General features: G+C 27.4%; 1 long non-coding RNA gene across 1 annotated transcript; it reads right to left on the bottom strand.

Moving 5' to 3' along the window:
* Window positions 1-4,707: 4,707 nt before the first annotated feature.
* Window positions 4,708-8,576, bottom strand: LOC149515383 (uncharacterized). Its single transcript, XR_016326874.1, has 4 exons — window positions 8,276-8,576; window positions 7,456-7,586; window positions 5,326-7,310; window positions 4,708-5,014 (listed from the first exon to the last, which is right to left on the bottom strand). It is a non-coding gene; the product is annotated as an uncharacterized LOC149515383 (long non-coding RNA).
* Window positions 8,577-16,218: the final 7,642 nt, after the last annotated feature.

Genomic DNA, 16,218 nt, shown 5'->3' with positions numbered 1-16,218 from the left:
CGAATATTATGAATATTAAATGATTTTGGATAAAAATACCTCAAAAATAGTGGATATCTATTTTATTGCCATCCCTATTAAAGAAATAAAATTCTCATTTTGATATTTCAACTTTCATTTTATCAAGCATTTTAGTACCTTGTACTGTTATTGTCAATTAAGTGACTGATTTTACATGAATACCTAATAAAATCATATTATATATCATAAATGTTCAATTATCATCACAATCAGCTATTAACACATTAGCAAAAACTTTAAAATATATATAATATAATTTTTTAAAAAATAAAAATATGATGTGAAAAATAAATGATGTGGCAATAATTGGATATTTATATCACGTGTCATTTTTTTATTGTATATTAATATAACCTAAGCAACTTGATTAATGATATTAGTTTGAAATATCAAAATGTTTAACAAAATGAAAATTTAGATAGTAAAGTGAGAATTTTATTGTTTTAAATACCAAATTAATAAAAAAAAAAGGAACATGAGCTATTTTATATTTAACTCAAGAATCAAATTATTTTTTACTGTTCTTAGCTGATAATATATGTTTTGTTAAGGGGTATTTAGTTGTCAAAAGGGTATTGTGATCTTTTCCTCGTAATAGATGTTGCCAACAAATAACCAAAGGCATGTCGGATATTTAAACTGACCTAACATGTTCAGTACCACATCAATTCGGTCATGTTACTGTTGTCCCTACAAGGTCTCTCACTTCCTATTTATAAATATGAACATTTAGGTATTATTATTTTAACTTCCATCTTGTTATAATTCATTACTTTTTTTTCCTTCATATCTCTATTATCTTGATCTCTAACTTGCGCATCAGAATGTAAATGCATAAAATACTTTCTGCCTTTACATCTAATCATTTTCTTCATTTTCTTATTTTTCCAAAAAAACTCCCAAAATTGAAACTAGACACAAAAAAATTTTGTAAAAAAGTTACTTTATGGTAATTTCATGGAAGAACACATCTATTTAACATTGAAAAATGAAATTCTTTCGATGCTTTTCACTTTCAGATAGAGTTAAGCCAAAGGAGTATTGACAATTAGATTAGTGTATTTGTGATTGTATATTTTTCATGTAAAAAATAAAAATGATTATATATTAATTTATGTTTACACATTAAATATAAATATAATTTTTAATTTTTTAAAATTTATATATAATTTTGGTTAAAATTTTAAATTAAATTATTTTCATATTTTAATATTTTATATTATATTATATCGTTTTCAAAATTATTAGATAAAGAACTATATACGTACCCAAAAGAAATGTACTTACTAATAAGCCTCGGGTTGGCCGTAACGAAGTTGAATTTTAGGAAACAGAGAGCTTTTCACACAGAAAAAAAAAAAAAAAAAAACAAAAAAAAACAGACTTCAAATAGGGACAGCTATCTATTGCATTGGACAAGTGCCCTCTCCTCTAGCCCTTAAATCAGTTCTAAATCAAAACTAAAATTCATCACAAAAACCTTCGTTGAAATTTGTTGCTATGAAAAATTGTTCCTATTTTCTCTCTTCCATTCAATAACTGGTCCTTGCAGCATGTGGAAACTCAATCAAATTAAAAGGCTTGAAACCTCTGCAAAACCCTTTGATGGAGTAGCCATTTGCCCAACCCTTTTAATGCGACGTGAGAGAAAAAGAGAGAAGGGGTGATTTGAAGTTAAGACGAAAGCTCCATTTGCTATATATCCTTTCTCTTTCACGGACCAATGCCAATGGATGAAATGGAAAATATAGCTCCATTCCATTTTCAAGGCTTACCAATATTTCCGAATTGACTACTGGCTTATGAGGCTTTCCATTCCAAGTCAACACGGAGAATCATGACGTGGTTTTCGAGCCCAGACCCGCTATTTTCTGACCATTTGTTTTGCGAACAACGGTCAACAATGGTTGTGTAGATGGGATTTGTTCGCTTTTATGTTCTCATCAGACTTCAAATATTGGAAATGGCGATTTCTTACCCTGCTTTGTCTTTGAGGATGTTAATTTTATACATATTTGAAGAATTTAATTTTTTATTTTAATATAATAATGGGTCTTGATATCAAATTTCAAATATAAAAATGAAGATGGATATGATTTTAAAATATTCATTGTATATAACGATAAAAATAAATAATATAATACTTATTGAGAATATCAATTTTATTTATATTCAATAAAAAATTTGATTTTTTACTTAAAAAGGTATGACAATTGCTATTGCACTATGATGATGAAAATATATATAATTTTAAATTTTTATAAAATATGAGAATGAATACGAGTAATATAATATCTGTCTCGTATTTTTATTCATATTTTACATATATATTTATATATATTTAATAATTAAAATTTTTATTAAATAATATAAATTATTATTTTAGATTAATTAAAACTAATATATTTCTATTTAAAATATATATTAAAATATAATTATAAAAAATTATATAAATATACAAAATAAAAAATAAAAATAAAAAATAAATGATGGCTTTTATTTTTATTTTTTTTAAGTTAAGGGATTAATTATATTCATTAAATGTAAATTGGTATAAATTTAAAATATCTGTGAGTATTGGTGCAAGGATAAGTATAATATAAAAATACAAGAATGAAGATTGATAATATTCTACCAATCCCATTCCTTACAATTAACATCTCTAGCACCCGCTTTCTATCCATGCACAATATATAGTTAATATATATTTAATAAATAGATATAAATATAAAATTGTTATATTATGTTAATAAATATATAAGTTTTTATTTATTTTAAATTATCATTGTATAAACATATTTTAATGTGTGAATTATTTGTAAGTTTTTATTTATTTTAATAAATATTAAATGTTTTAATATTTATTTGAAATTTTTTTAAAGAAAACTGGTTACAATATTTTTGTGTCCCATTAAATCCCCATAATGATAGAATATATATATATATATATATATATATTTTATTCAAAAATACGTAAGTAAAACAAATGGAATTTGATACCTTTTTAAATTCTGATCAAACTTCAAAAATTGGAAATAATGAATTCTTACCTTGCTTTGTCTTTAAGAATGTTAATTTTATCTATATTCGAGGAATTCAACTTTTTATTCTAATATAAAAATAGATATGACCATCAAATTTTAAAGACGAGAACAATAATGAATATAATTTTAAAACATTCTTCATACATAGAAATGAAAATAGATAATACAGTATAATATATAATTATATATTTAATAAATATATATATATAAATATAAAATATATTAGTTATATATTATGTTAATAAATATATAAGGTTTTATTTATTTTAAATTATCATTGTATAAACATATTTTAATGTGTGAATTATTTGTAAGTTTTTATTTATTTTAATAAATATTAAATTGCGGTAATTCCTTGCCATCTTTTGTTTACTTTTGTTTTTTTCTTTTTAAAATTATAAAAATAATAATATCAAATAAAATATACAACATATCAAAATTATAGTATCTATTATAATTTTTTTAAGTAAATATATAATCTATTTAAACAAACATATAAGCATATAAATTTATCACATAAAAATAAAATAATTACTTTTTAGAAGAAAATAGAAATCTTTAGAATTAATTAACATTTACTTTATAATTAATTAACGGAGAGGGATCAATTTACATACTATAAACCTAAAAAGCTTTACACATTTTCCTAATTATTAATTTTAATAGATGCAAGAGATGAAAAAAAGGTAAAAATAAGAAAAAAATGTTATTTATTATCATGAAATTAATAGTTGATTGATATACTCTTTATTTAAGAATCTATATAGATTTTATCAAAAAATTAAGCTTCTCAAGTATATTATTTAATCATGCATTTATTTTATATAATTAGATGTATAATTTTATATCACGTCTATTTTATTTTTGTCATTTTCTTTTTTTTTCTAAAAAAAAGATTTTGGGAGGGTGTATAGTCGACAAATGGCAACCAATTAGGCCGCAGAGTGTCAATCAATGGTTCTCCTAAAATCTTACTTTTACTTTTGTTAGAACTAAATTTCAAGCCCGCGCTTCACTTGTAGGGGTAAATTACAATTATATATTAATTTAAATATTAAAAAATATATAATAAAAAAGAGTTGTTATCCTACAACTCCCAACGAAGCAATGAAATAATGTTTCTTTGAGTTAACTTTGTTTTTGCAACTCTTAATTACTACCTTTCAACCTTCCAGACAAAAAAAGTTGCACAAGCTCTTTGAGATGAATTATCAACTTAAAAAGTAACTAATATGACCTTTAAGCCAAAGAGATGAGTAGAAAAAGTAACTCAAAGAAACAGTGAAATCATGACAGTCCGTGTTTATCCTGTAGAAACAAAGTTAGGTTGAATATTTTTAATGTCAAATTAAAAAAAAGTAGAGGATATAATGAAAGTGGGAATGCATTGATGTTTAAGGCTGATGGATTATCTAAAGTCAAATGTGAAAAAGCTAGATATGGTGTTATGCTTAAATGGTGGTAGATTGAAACAATTGTTTGTTTCTTGAGTGAACTGTGGAGGTGTAGATACTTTTTAGATGCTCGAGTATTCTTTTGCATTCTTCTGGTGTTTATGTATGGTGTTGATGCTTCTTTTTGGATCCTAATCTATTAAATAGCATCTTTGACTAAGAAGAAAAAAGATATAATGAAACGCATATGATAGTATAAATCTATCAAGGACAATCATAACATATCTTATTCTACTACATGCTAAAAATCACCATTAGATTTCAACTTTAATAACCCTTCAGCTTTTGTCATAAGCTACCAAGGATTATCACAAATCAAAATCCTAACTATACGGTTTTGTTGAGTTGTAGCATACTGATATTTAACATATGATAAAAAATCAACATAATCTAAAAGGAAGACTGTAAAAGAAAAGCACCTCTTCATGTTTCCTTTACGAGAGAAGTTCATTCAATGCCTAAGGTTAAAAAAATTCTCCAATAGGATGTGAGCACCTAGAATCACATAGCAAAAAAAAAAAAAAAGAGAATAATAGAGTCAGTAAACCAAGATTTAACATACACTTCATAATTCAAACTGGATTATTTGGGTATGGTGGTGGAAAATATTAGTGCAATTTTAGCTAAACCAAATGATCCAAGTGTTGATATTGCTTTCTACCATTTGCTTTTATCATATAACAACTTCTTACAATGAAAATAGTAAATAGCAATCAAAATGGAGCTTTTTGATTTAGTTTTCATTGCAAATAGGGCAAAAACAACAAAAAGGTATTCAAAAATAGAGGAAAGAAAGCCAAAAATACCTAAACAAAAAGCAAAGAATAGGGACAATGAGGCCAACGAGCTTTTGCCAATTAGCAAGAGACTTGGAAGTAAGAAGACTGGTGAGCGACCGTTTTATAGCATCCTTCAAGAGGCAAGCTGGTTTGAGATCGATCTTAGTATCGATGACATGATCAAGGCTCCGGTTCTTCACCCATTTTTGCCTCACCTTTACTATGCCTCTCAATTGTTGATGCTCAATTTGGGGATGTGAAAGCAGCTTTTTTCTTAACAAAACAAAGTGTTTTGCTTCAAATATTATTTGTAGTTGGAAAAATCTCTAATTAAGGCAAAAATTATAAGCTTTGGCGATTTTTTCTTCCTCTGTTTTTATTTTTCCTATCGAGGGAAGAATTAAACCAAAGTAAATTGTTTTTAAGCCTAAACCCAAATAGTTTTGCTTTCTGTTTTCATGTTGGGTTCACTATTAGCCCAAACCCAAATTTTTTAAAGATATAAACTAATTATAACGAAAACAACAAAGCAATACCAAAAACACAAATTAATTTACAATTTAAGACGGTGAAGATAAACATTGCGAAGTTACATTAAACTCTATACAGTGTTCAAGGCTATAAGAGAAAGATAATTTAAGATAAGAACCAATGATTCATCACTATAATGTTAGTAAACAACCTTTGTTTGTGTATTTGTGGTGCTAGAGTGGTTTGCAAACAATCAGCAAATAGTTTTATCAAAAACGCGTAGAGTAAATTTAGACAAATCCATCGCAAACTCTCTTTTACATAAATCTTAACTTAAGTTTCACATATTCCCTCCCTTCCTTTGTCATTTCAACACCTTAATAGAAAACCCCAAAGAAATGAATAGGCAAAGAGAATGATTATGATTCAGAGTTTGTATCAGAAATTAAAGCATAGGTCATGCTATAGGATACATTTATTAGCAAGAGGAGAGACAAAAAGTTTAGAATAGTATGTTAAGAAACAAAAATACAAGCAACATTTGGGGTCTGATTCAAGTTATATTTGGGGCTTCTAGACCTTCTTACACAGGTCTGTGGTACCATGGTTATGTTCGTATAAAGATAAATGACAACAAATTGTAAACTTTGCATATGTATGGACAACCATAGAATGTGTAAGCCTCCCTAAAGTAAACTTTTTTTACTTTCATTCAGAAAAAAAAAAAAAAAAAAAAAAAAAACAATTTCCTTAAAGAGAAGATTAGATAGAAAAAGAGTAATTGTCAAATAACCTGGCATGTTTAAGACAAAGCCACCTCTGTTCTCAATGCTTCCTCGCTTTGTGTTGGGCTCATGATCAATACTCATCTGTATTGCTTACCCTTTTTTTGAGAGAACAACACATGAATCTCCAATATTGGCTACCCATAATTTCTGTAAATCTATCAAAATTGCAATGACAGCAGTGGATCCCTCTCATCCTAAGTCAGAATTGTGTGAAAGAATTGCTTGGTCTATCTTCTCATAAGCTTTTGAGATGGACTTAATGGGATCAATCCAAAACCCTTCCTGCAGTTTATTATAACACAAGGTAATATATATTCTAACAACCAACAAATGTAGCCCAAGAGTTGTAATCATAACGATCATTTCAAGGCCAATTTAAATTTCTTCCTTTGCCTTTGATTTTAGTTCATTATCATTGGAATTGGAAAAGGTAAGTTTTCTCTACCCAACATTCCCACTTTCCAATCACCTGAGCTAACCTTAAGCGACTATCACCATTGGATTGCTAGATCAACAAAGACACCCTTTTTAAGTGCAGTATCAAACAACTATAACTGTAAGGCCAAGAACTATGGTTGGAGCCAAGGAAGGTCCTTCATCTAGCATCAGACTCTTCACAATGTTTGAATTAGATTTGTTGCCGAAGACCCAATATCCAGAGATTGTAGTAGAATAGAATGTAAAGAAGGCTATAGTGTAACACATTAGCAGTCCTTTTACCGTCTTTCTTGTAAGAGGTGGAGCCAGAGTTACCTGTAAGAATGAGAATATTCAGATGAAAAAAAAAGAAAGGTTTGAAGCATCTTAGTAAAAAATCTCATAATCTTCCATCTCACAAAAGGTTTAGAACTACAAATCAAAAGATACTGTATGACTTCATATAAGAGCTGAACATTACTTGTATTTCAGGAAGTATCCCATTCCCAAAAATTGCGGCAATCATGGAGATAGAATTGAAGGCACTAAACGCCCTTGCTGAACTTGAAAATTCTAAGGAATAGTCCCTAGGAGGGCCATTTTTGGATAGACCTACAATAAAAATTAAGATTATTCAAATATGGGAATGAAGCTATGGTGATATGTCTATATTGATAATGAATGAAGAGAATTTTGCTCACAAAGAATGGTGGAAATTATTAAAATCTTTAACACAAAGGACAATAATTAACAATAACTCCGAATAGCAATTTGTCAGTTTAATTTTATAATCGTGTTAAATTCCACTAGTATCAATAATTTGATAATCGTGTAGCCAATAGCTAAAAAAATGAGATTCATAAATCAAAACTGTGAACTGATAGATCATATATTGGTAGGTTTCATGGATCAACCTATTTGCATGTTGAAACTAAAAGAACTCTATACAAAATGAATAATAATTTCCAAGCTGGAACCAACATCTAGAACAAGCTTGTTGTATTCTTTTGGATTAAGAATTCTGTAATACCAAACTTCTTAGCTGACAGTAGGAATGAGAAGAAACATGATCAATTAGTAATTTTACTCTATAACCATGGAATCTAACAACAAATCAACTAAACTGTTGCAATCTTCTTCGAATATTTTGAGGTTCAAATCAACAGCAATAATCCGAGAAGCCCTAGAAACCCTTCACCTTCAGCAGCCTAAATTTAAAAAATGCATGGAATGATAGAAGTCAATATAACACATTTTCAAGTTACTTAGAGACAACCATAACAGAAATAAGAATAACTCACAGCAAGACCACGAAGCACCCAGTGCAAAAATTGCAACAGTTTGGCCCTTTTGGGTTTAGTAACATTCACAGGACCCTAAAACCTAGAAAAGCAGAGCCTGATGAAGAAGAGTCAAGGAAATGCCAACATTGGCAAATGGTTGCCATGACAGTGGAAGAGGCGATTGCAACACCGCTCACAGAGGAAGAAAAGAATATGACAGTTATTGAGGAGAGGAAAGAAAAAAATATATAACTGAGCTGAAGGCCTTAAAACAAACAATTGCAGATCATAAATACAAACAACTGTAAAGCAATCTTTTATCCCCAAATGTAACCTTCAATTATTTTTTAAGACATTCAAGTAGTAAAATTGAGGTAATTGATTGTTTTAATGGTTAATATAGATATAACATGTGTTATGCTATGAGTAATTAAAAAATATATATTTTTAATGTGAATGTAGATGAAAATTGAAATGAGAGAAAGCTTACAAATCTAGAGAGAGTGAAGAGGTGTTTGCTGAAGAGAAAGAGTGAATGCAAATTAATAGATATGGAGAGAGTTACACAACAAAATCAAAATTAATAAAATATATTATGAAGTTACCATTTAAAGTTAGAATCAAAAACTAAAATGAGGACATTTTAACAATGAAAAGAGATAGTTTTAATTTATAGGCAATGACTAAGATAAATTTTTTGCTTTCACTTTGATATTTTAAGAAGTTAAACTCAAATTTTTAATTAAAAATTAAACAGCAATAGAGAACTACAACAAACAGCTAAACCAACTACATAGCAATATCACAATCTAATAAAGAACTTATTTAAAACAAATAACGTTACTACAATAAAAAATAAAAAATAAAAAACTAGAATTTCTTAAACAATCCATGCAACAAAAACAAAAAAAATTCTCAAAACCTATTTAACAACTCAAGCACAGAAAAAAAAAAAAGGATTTCTGCTTTAAAAGTCTAATGACTTTCTATGTATCATCCGAACATCCTATTTATTATAGCCAGGTTTGTTCTCTCCATGACTTAGTTACCAAATCAACCTAAGCCTTTAACTTTTAAAAGTGAAAGATCAATAAACAGTGAGTAAATGTACAAAATCCTTTCATAACTTCCCGTTACTCTTTTTTAAGGTAATGTAAAATAAGATAGTAAAATAATAAAAATTGATCTAATAGAAAATGAGATAGTTCATGTATTATGTGTTCTTATAAAGACCTATTAGAAGACGAACAACAATTATAGATTAATGTTTTTATTTTAAGGCACATGTAAAATGATTATAGCAATTAAATTTCATGAGAAACACACCAAATTGTAAAGAAAGAAACTTACCTTTATTTGACCTTTTTAGACTGGTTGATATTACTTTTAAATAGATCTTTAGCTAACAAATTCTTAACTAATTGCTCATCTTAAAAGCAGCAAAAAGAAATTTTAGCTCATTCTAAGAAGGAAAACCACAAATCAAACTGTTGATTCTAGTTTCAAGAACTATTACAACAATGTTGATGAACATGCAACTATTCTTATTTTTAAAAAATATAAGCAGAAGATTCAAAGGTTAATTAACAGTAACAACAACATAAAATACATATGATATGCAACTAACCAGATTAGAATATGATATGTAACCAACCAGATTAACTTAGATATAAACTGAAAAAAATAGTACAAGTTAAAATTAGAATAACATAGTGCAGGCAAACATCTTAGATATAAAAACTCGTACTCATGGCATTACTTAAATGGGCATTACTCAATCGAAAGTTTATTAAAAGAGCTTTGGATTTATTTAGTTTCACTATCATTCATTAGTTTAATTTTAAAGGTTTAAAATATGACCATTGGTTGTGTGTATTGGTTTTGTGTTAAGCATCAGCTTAAAGTCAAGAGTGAAAACTAAAATTTAAGACATAAATTTATTTGAGAAAGAAAAGAAAAAAGCAAAAAAATGAAAATTAAGAAAATATTAAAAGAATGAGCTTAACTTGATTTACACTTGAAATAAAGTGAAACAAAAATATTCTGCCAATGTTGAGAAATTGAAATTTTAGAATTGATTTGAAACAAAATCACATGGAAAAATTTTGAAATGAAAAAGAGTAAAAACTAAAATTTAAAAAAAAAAAAAAAAGAAAAATAATCATATCTTAAGCATGGTTTCTTATTGATTATCAGAGTTAATACAAAAGCCAAACCCAAAAAATCATAAAGCAAAATAGAATGATTGAATAACAAAAGAAATATTTCTAAGGTAAGAAAAATAAAGACCAGAAAAAAAAAAAAAAAAAAAGAGAAAGAATAGGAGTGTGCGAAAAGGTAAAAAAGAAATGGATTTGTCTATAGTAAGGTCACAATTTATTAACGTTATTCTAAGGTCATCAGATATAATTATATCTCATGAGAAAATGAAAATATTATGAAAATTTAAAAAAAAAAAAAAAAAAATGAAAATGGTAGAACAAGTTAACAAGTCAACTAAAAAAATATAAAAATAATTTTATTTGTTTTATTTATTTGACAAATAAAAAAATTACAAATTACATGCTTTATACTTGTTTTCATCTACTTTTACAAACAATAACATTAAAATAAAAATTCAACTATAATTATTTCATTTATATTATTTTAATAAATAATATTTTTTTATTTCTTCATTATTGACAAATAACAATATTGCAATAATAATTAATACAAATTTTAGTATTCATATTAATAATTTTTTATTTGTTTAGTTTTAAAATATCAATTATTTTGTGGTCTTTTTTAATCTTAAATTATTTTTTTAGTTATTTGTGTTATATATTTTACTATTTATTTGTATGATTTTTCTTTTTAGTCTTAGAAATTTATTAACATAAATCATAAAAATGAAAGCTACTACTATACCATTTTATTTGTATGATTTTTTTCATAAATACTTTGATTGTAAATTTTGGTGTCTTTTTATTAAAAAGAATTTAGCATATTTGAAACGCCCATTAATTAAACATTTTTTATAACTACATAAATATTTTTACTATACAGTAAAAATAAAATTACTGTACAATAATTTCACCATCTAGGAAGAAACTCATAATTAGTCTCTGGATAACTCTTTTATCATTCTCGGTTGTTTGGTCTAGGTATTGCTGATTCTTAATGTACTACAAGATATCATAATACCACGGTTTCTCATCTTTCTCCTTTTCTACATTTGAACAATGAACTGGCATATGCTTAATATCTAACTTGATGGGCTGAATGTCATTGTTATCATTAATTCAGGTCATTGCTACCATAATAGCCAAGACATCAGCAATTAGATTCTTCTCCTAAGGCAAATGATCAAACTAAATATCTTCAAATTGCTTGATCAATTCTAAAATATACTTATGATATGAAATGAGTTTTGAATCTTTCGTCTCTCATTCTCTTTTTAACTGATATATAATTAGAGATGAGATTACAAACACTTTTAATGCTTTAACTTTTCTATCTATAGTAGCTTGTAAACCCATAACACAGGCCTTATATTCAGTAATGTTATTTGTGCAATTAAAATTTAACCTCGCTATTATAGGATAATAGCATTCTTTTGGAGAAATCAAAATTGACCTAATTCTATATCCCAAGGCATTAGCAACTTCATCAAATTACATTATCCAACAATTCTCATCATGCTCTTTCTCTTCAAGTTGGGAAATAGTCATCAAATCTTCATTAGGAAATTCCAAACTCATTGGCTCATAATATTCAGCAGTACAATCTGCGAGAAATCGACTATAGCATTTCTTTTAATTGCCTTCTAACTCACATACATGATACCATATTTTGAAAGCATTAGTTGCCATCTAGTAATTCTTTCAGACAAAAAAAGCTTTTCAAAAATATATTTGATTAGATTCAGTTTTGCTATAAGTAGGTAGTAAGATAAAGCATATATTGTTTGAGTTTTTTGGCTATCTAAGCTAATGCAGAACATATTTTCTCTAAAAAGGAATACTTGAACTCATATTCTGTGAACTTCTTACTCAAGTAGTAAATAGCTCTCTCTTTTCTGCTAGACTCATCTTATTATCCCATCACACATCCTATTGAGTTCTCGCACACTGTCAGGTATAAGATCAAAGGTCTCTTTAGAACAAACAACCCCAATACTGGAGGATTGGACAAGTCCTACTTAATTTTATTAAAAGTTTTTTGGCATTTTTCATTCCATTCTTTAGGATTATTCTTGTGAAGAAGCTTAAAAACGAGATCACATTTGTAGGTAAGCTGAGAAATGAATCGAGAAATATAGTTCAATCTACCCAAAAAATATTAAACTTCCTTTGGTGTGCTTGGAGGCAACAAATTTTAAATAGCTTATATTTTGTCTGGATTGACTTCAATCCCTCTTTCACTAACCACGAAGCTGAGCAATTTTCCTAACTTAGCCCTAAAGGTGCACTTGGCTGGGTTTAGCTTGAGTTAGAATTTCTTCAACCTCTAAAATAATTTTCTAAGGTTTGTGACATGATTTTTTTTTTTTTTAAGATTTTGCAATCATATCATCTACATACACCTCAATCTCTTTATGCATCATATTATGAAAAAGCATCACCATAGCTTTTTGATAGGTTGCTCCAGCATTTTTTAAACTAAATGGCATAACTTTGTAGCAAAATATACCCCACATGGTTACGAAAGTAGTCTTTTTCATGTCATCTTATGTCATCTTTATCTGATTATACCTTGAGAACCCATCCATGAAGAAAAACATAAAATGCTTAGCCGTATTATCCACTAGTGTGTTAATATAAGGCAAAGAAAAGTTATCCTTTGGGCTAGCCCTATTCAAATCATGATAATCTATACATATTTATACCTTTTCATCTTTTTTAGGGATTAGTATTATGTTGGCTACCCATTTTTTATATTTAGCCACTTGTAGAAAACCTGTATCAAACTACTTTTCACCTCTGCTTTAATCTTTAACAGTATTTCGAGTTTCATTCATCTCAGTTTATATTAGACTAGTTTACATTCTGGCTTTAAGGGCAATTTATGTTCCACTATTTATGTGCTAAGCATAGGCATATCTTGATAAGACCAAGCAAATACATCTACGAATTCTTAGAGCAAATCTTTCAATCTTTGCTATCTATTGATAAAATTGAGGTGCCAACTTTAACCTCTTTCTTGTTCTCCTCATTTCCTAAGTTCACCAATTCAGTTGCCTCCTAATGAGGCTCAATTGATTTATTTTCTTACTCAATTAATCTTATTAAGTCTGGAGAAAGGGCATGTTTCTCAAAATCATCTTCGTTATTAAATTCATCAGTGTTAATTGAAATTTCAAAATTAACCTCTTGATTATTATCACGATTATCTTCATGTTCATTTAAAGACCTGAAATTGAATAAAATTGGATATGTTGGCAAGATGTGTTGGAAAAATGAAAAAATGAGAGCAATATGTCATAACGTCTAGATCTATGGACCTATTGCTAAACATTGACTTAAGGAGTCACCATCAATCTTTTTTACTTAGGTACAATTGGCCACCTAACTGAATCTATTCCATTTTAAAAAGAAATCCTAAGTTTGACTCAGGTATCTTTAAAAAGTAAATTCAATGCCTATGAAATCAGAACTAAGTCCGGGAGTACGATTATATGTGAAGAAGGTTATAACACCTTCACAACACCCATCAAAAGATGGTACCAGCTTGATTTTGTTTTGTCTATTGAGCCTTAAAAATCTTACTAGATAGTTAATTATTGAAAATTACTCTTAATTGACTTCAATACTTTTGACAAAAAATTAAAAAATTTTCTCATCTCAAGAATATACAACAAACTATTATTTCACTTGTAAGGGCTCTATCGTCGGATTATTTAACATTAAAAAAAATTCAAAGAAAGATTAATACTTTAACCTTTTTTAAGATTTCTTTTCTTATTGTTATTATTTTTTTAGAAAGATTAATCCCCTTTATTCAAGAAAAATTGATATTTCAACTTTTATTTAAAAAAATATATTTTTAAAAATTTTTATTTTTAAGGAAAATTGATACTCTCAACTTTTTCTCAAAAAAATATCTTTTGAAAATTTTATCTTCAAGGAAAATTAATACTTTCAACTTTTCCTTAAAAATATATATTTTTTAAAATTTTCATTTTTTAAAAAAAATTGATACTTTCAACTTTTCTTTAAAAAAATCTTTTGAGAACTTTATGTTCAAGGAAAATTGATACTTTTAACTTTTCTTCAAAAGCTTTTTTTTTTTAAATTTTCATTTTTCAGGGAAAATTGATTCTTTCAACTTTCCTAAAAAAAAATCTTTTGAAAACTTTATATTCAAGGAAAATTGATACTTTACTTTCAACTTTTTCTCGAAAAAAAAAACATTTTTTGAAGTTATCATTTTTAAGAAAAATTGATACTTTCAACTTTTCCATGAAGCATTTTTTCAAAATTTCTTGTGAAAAATATATTTTTGAAAAAAATTATTTTCTAAGCAAAATTTATACTTTCAATTTTTCCTAAAAAATATTTTGTTTTTATTTTTTTAAATTAGTTAAAATTTTAAAGAATACTCATTCACAAAATAAATAAAATAAATAATATCAATTTAACCAATAAATAGATAAATAAGCAAACAAAATAATAAAGGAATAAACCTTGATACGGCTCGACTAAAAGGGACTTGGCTTGGCTGAAGAGAGGAATATGGTTGGATCAGCGACTCGGGCTTAGGTTTCTTAGTGGCTCGATCGGTTTGATGATAAGAATGGGCTTTTGGATTAATGAAGCAGGTCGAGTCAGACCAAAGGGAAACACACGGATCCTGCTTCGTTTCTAGCTCAAAATGGTGTCATTTTCAGGTAGTATAAAAGGTGAAATTTTTTCTTTTTCCTCAAATGCTTTCTCATTTTCTTTCTCTTCTCTTTCTTATCGCTATGTCTCTCTCTAGGATACAAAGAACTTTAGTGGAATTCTCGTTGGTTTCTGGGTTTCGTCATCAAAAACTAGATTTATCATTGAAAAGTCATTGAAAATTTTAAGTCTTCACCAAAAAGTTCAATCGATTTCTAAAATTTCCATAAACATTCCAAAAAATGCAAAAAAAAATCCCAAAAAAAATCTTATCCTCCAATCAAAACAACAAATTCCCCATAAACCTTTTTCAAAAAATTGTAACTTCTTCAAATCTTTTTTCTCTTATTATTCTCTTTTTTTCTGTCTGTGTCCCCCTTTTGTAATTGTTGAAGGGTTTATATAGGGTTGGTTCACAAGATTAAATGAGGATTTAAAAATTAAAATCCTTTTTTGTTTAAAAAAAAAAAAAAAACTTATCCTCTAATCCGTTTTAATAAAGAAATCTCCATTTTTTTATCACAATTTCAAAATTCAACCTTCTAATCTTATAGTTTTATCAAGACTAAAACTCTATTTTTATTTTGTTATCCTTATCTAAAGCTTACTGAAAAAACCAATTCAAAAGGTGGGTGTCTACACAATGGAAAAAATGAATGAAAATGCATCCTTTCTAATCTTTATAAAATAATAATAGATAAATGGCCCATGCATAAAAGATCATCTTAAAACTTTTAAGCATATGCTATTGGGATGTACAATTACATTGAATCGATCTTAAGGATAGTAAGCATTTCAATAGCACTCCAATTATTCAGCTCATAATCTAGTTGATAAGGATGTACCCATATTTTTTGCTCATACCCATTTTCATTTCCAATCACATGAATGGATAACTCAACAAATACCTTTTCCATGCTCTAATCTAGATCCTTCTCTACATCTGGGTACATGAATCCTCTAAGCCTGAAGGTATCATAGAGGTGTGGGATGATCATTAGCCTTATATCCTTCTTACTTTTATGCTTGATTGTTTTTTTCTTATCTTCTATTCTTCTGCCTCATAGCCGAGGCCCATCCTTTCAATGTTGACAATTATTG

This window comes from Durio zibethinus, chromosome 13 (assembly GCF_047325235.1).
Source record: "Durio zibethinus cultivar Kanyao isolate XHJ-2024 chromosome 13, ASM4732523v1, whole genome shotgun sequence".
Classification (NCBI taxonomy): domain Eukaryota; kingdom Viridiplantae; phylum Streptophyta; class Magnoliopsida; order Malvales; family Malvaceae; genus Durio; species Durio zibethinus.
Note: the sequence above shows the minus strand (reverse complement) of the source record. Positions and strands in the feature narration are given on the sequence as shown.